We start from the raw sequence: 4,422 nt of genomic DNA, 5'->3' as shown, positions 1-4,422 counted from the left end.
CTAACGAAACGAGCAACTTTATCGATGCTTTGCGTGGTCACAATCTGTGCTCCTCGTGAAGCTTCTTCTTTGTGGTTATTTTGCACGTTGCGAGCGCTCACGGGTTGTGATGTCACCGCCCTGAGCGAAGAGCAGGCTGGCAGCGAGGCTGCATCTTCTCTGACCAATAGGACTTTCATTTGTTCCGATAGCTCGCATTCTCGTGCTCTCATACATGCTCATTGCGTTCCAATGTTCGTTCCCAGGCTCGTTCGTCATCTTCTTTTTCTTCCCGTCTCAATACATGGCTCGCTAGTCGTGTGAAAATAATTAACAAACATGTACGTCACTGTAAGGATAATCGTCGAGCTATAAGCAACAGTTTTCTAGTGAGCTTGAACAGAACGTCAGTGAACTGTTTTAATTCCATGTTAGCAGCGCGAAGCAAGAGAATGTTATGGAACTATTCAAGACAATCGACCTCAGAAAATCCACAGAATCCTTTGCTGTTCCTTTCATTGCTACATCAACACTATGTCCGCAATGTACTTTTAAAGAGAACAATTCGAACACTACTATATGCATCCATTTCGCCTTTGTTGTTCATCACAACACCCGTAGCTATCAAGACGGAATGAAGTACATGGTCACAAGCCATCACAAACGGTGCGGAGAGCGTTTCTTGGCGGACGGAAGAACTTTACAGAATCTGTCTCGTCCAGTTGAAAGGCATCCTGACGCCATCACGTCCATGGGACACAGTTAGCTGGTTGTGTGATCGCCCAAGCGAAGAATCACTCCGCCATATTTCTTGGGCAGCTTCAACATCAGCGTGTCGTTACGAATAACAAAACGAAGAAACTTATCAACGCCCTGCTGTGGCACAATCTCTGCTCCTCGTTTAGCTTCTTCGTTGAGGCTATCGTGCTCGTAACGAGCCGTTGCGTGTTGTGATGTCACCGCCCTGAACGAACTACAGCTGCCAACGAGGCTGCAATCTTGTCGACCAATGAGGTTGTTTAATTTTGTTTGGATAGCTCGCATGGTTTGTCTATGGCTTGTCGTTGTCACTTCTTCATCTTCTTTCTCGTCTTCATCTGCATCTTCTCGAGAATGTCTCACAGCCCTCATGTAACCACTGGTGTAAATACGATGAAAGGGGGAGCATGTCATTTTGTACACAGTCGTGAAGCAACACATGTTCGTTTCTGCAGAAATTTCGTTTCTGCAAATCTCCAAATGAAGATCTTTCACATTCTAACCAGTGGGTAGACTCACTCGTTAGGCAAACGATCTAATTTGACCGTAACTGGACCGAGAGATTACGCCCCTGTCACTTTAACGAAAAGAGCGCGTCATACACCACGTGCTCGAGCTCCCAAGTGCCTCGCGCCTCGTTAGATCATGAGCCATGTAGGCGATGAAGCCTGTGAGCACGCGAACACATTCGTTAGGCAGACGACACCGTCGGTCGTTACGCGAGCAAGAGATTACGCCTTTGTCATGTCAACGAAAAAAGCGCGTCACTTGAAACGTGTTCGTGTTAATGAGAGCTCCGCCCCTCGTTGGCTCGCGAACGACGGAAGTGATTAAGCCCCTGGACTGACACATTAATGAATTGAATATGTATAGTAATGACTTGAATTATTAAATGAGTTTAGAAAGTGTATTTATGCGTATGTGCGCTTCTTTTCATGTGTCTCATTATAGAAAAATACAACTTAACGATAATTTGATATTTTCCTCCTCTCTCTCTCGTTGGAATGGATAGTAATTGAATTTATTAATTGAAAATTATATTCTACGCTCTATTATCGCATTCTTATGCGTGTATGAGCGATTTGAGAGCAAATCTTGAAAGGTTAGTTTTGTGTCAGAAGAAGGTACTTCGTCACATAGCAAACGTACCCTTTTTACATCCAACAGGATCCCTCTTCGCAAAATTTAGCATAATCAGAATTATGGATCTCTATAAGTACCGTATGTCCATTACATATGCAAGTTCAGTAAAGCAAAATAATCACATCTTTCTAGCCCTAGCCAATTTAACCATGAGATTGACCTCTTATTCACTACGCTACAATGAGCCCTACTTCACACCGTGTGCACGAACTTACTATGGCTCACAGTTGGTTTCATATAATCTTCCACGACATATTAATTCCCATATCCAAAACAACATTAACATCAGCTGTCTTTCAATTCGCTCAATAAAGGCCATGTATGTTCACTAGGATAGTCATATTATTTCGTGTGTTCTCATAGCTTTTTTGTTTTATGCATCTTAATGCATTGTGTTCATTACCATTGTCTAACTCCGTGATTCATCTGGTTTGCTATTTGTCATTGCTGTTCGCTTTGCATTGTCTGGTGTGCTGTTTTGTCATCTTTATGTCTGCTTTATGTCTGCTTTTTCTGTCGAGTGTACAAAGGGGGGTCAGACCTCGTCAAGCTGCAGTTTTTGCAGCTTTTTGTCTGTATCCCCCACCAAGTGTCATTGGTGAAAATAAATTATTATTATTATTATTATTTTAAGTGAAAAAATCGAAAAAAAAATTGGGTGGGTGTGGAAATTGCAAAATTGGGGGTGGCAGGGGGGGGGGGGTGAGAGACGAGGAAGGTGTCAAGTTGCTCGTTAAGTTGTATTATTCCCTTACTACTGACCAATGAGTCAAGACGAATGAGAGAGTGACCAAAAAGCTTCCTTTTTTCGCTTTGTTCTAGCCTAAGGAATTATTCTTGCGTTTCCATCTTCTCGTAACATACACTTCCATTAGCGTGCAGAAATCACAAAAAGCGAAAGTATTTGTCCGAACCCGCTATTCTTGAAATTTTATAAACGTGTAGTAAAATTTGTGAGCTAACGAGGTCGAGTATGTTCAGAAAAATATGTGTACTGTACTATAGTACGTGGCCATACCTCTCTTCATCGCTTCTCTTTGCCTCCAGGGAGCCCACTATAGAATGTGTGATTACGTTGCACATGGAACCATGCACGAGATCATTTGCTCGATTCAGTTTTTAATTCAAGATTGTCTTACCTGATGATGTACCCAAGAAGGAATGACTTTCCATTCCGAAACCCTCCAGCAATGGATAATAGCACTACCGGAAGGTTGGCAACTTCGGGGTCCTCCAGGATATCGGCAAGCACCCGGAACTTCAAAAAATAAGTATTCGGATCTTCCTTCTTGCTTGTGATTATTTGTTTGGCTCTGTTCGCCTGCAGGAAAAGTAAATAGGAATTAGGATTAATGACATGAAATTTCACTGAGTGGTTGTTTCTCCTATGCATCCCCGAAAGGCAGAGTGAACCAAGCTAGTCTCCATCCGTTTCTGTGTTAGCTTCCCGAGGAACTACACACTGCTACAATCTAAGACAGAAAGGCGTAATTTTGTACTCTTACGGATACAACGGTAGGTTTTCTGCCCTTCTTGTGTGTTTTCTACCCTGCCTTTGTATGTGCACTGTTATAACATTGTGTGCGCGTGTGTTGTGGGTAGGGGTGTAATGTCCGAATCGGCTCGCCGTTGTTTGCCACACAGAGGTGGGCATCGTCGCGATTATAGCACAAAAAGAAAAACGGATGCAGACTGGAAGGTGAGGAGTGCAGATGCTTAGGGGGTGCGTGGGTACAACGGGGAGTGCAAATGGCTAGAGGGGTTTCTTAGGCAAGGCCCGCCTCCTGCTGAAAGAGAACAAGGTTTCTTGTTTAGCCGAACGTTCGGCATAACAACCACCGGGGTAGAGGGTGTCCCTCAGCGTGCAGCCAGAGCTGGAGTGAGGGAGATGTGCGTCACGCGCAGGGTGGTGTGCTCGGCATCCTCGCAAGACGTGCTCGATTGTTTCACGTTGTTGACAGCGTGCCTCCTCTCTGCAGTGCAGCTCTCGATTAGCAGAGAGTTGGTGAACGGAGAACTGCACCACATAGCACGCTCCTAGCCAACCACCATTCCGAATGTTATTATTGCGCGTCCTGAGGAAAAAAAATCGAAAAATTTGAGATGAGGTGAGGGAAACTTTTCAAACAAATTTTGAGGTGAGGTGAGGAAAATTTTTCTCACAGAAAATTGAGGTGAGGGCAAGGCTCGTGAGGACAAACGCCCAACTCTGGACGTGGGACAGTGCATGTATTATGGGGTTTGCCCACGCCAGGCTGGTGTGGTGTGTACTCTAGCGCATACCGCAATTCTGGTGTGTAAACCAGGACACACCACACCAGTCCGGTCTCAACACCTGAAAACACCAAATCAGCCTGGCGCATTACAAGAGATATTAGACTTCGGTTATTACTCATGACGCTCAAGTTTGGGATTCAGTTGGTACAGCTCGCTTCATTATTTCTTATATGCTCACTTTCTTATAACGCCAGGTGGAAACATAGGGAGACAGCACGAATGGAGAGAGATAACAAGATTAAGCGTATTTTCAAGCGGGCTGCA

Source organism: Ornithodoros turicata, chromosome 1, assembly GCF_037126465.1.
Source record: "Ornithodoros turicata isolate Travis chromosome 1, ASM3712646v1, whole genome shotgun sequence".
Lineage (NCBI taxonomy): Eukaryota > Metazoa > Arthropoda > Arachnida > Ixodida > Argasidae > Ornithodoros > Ornithodoros turicata.
This window is presented reverse-complemented; position numbering follows the sequence as displayed.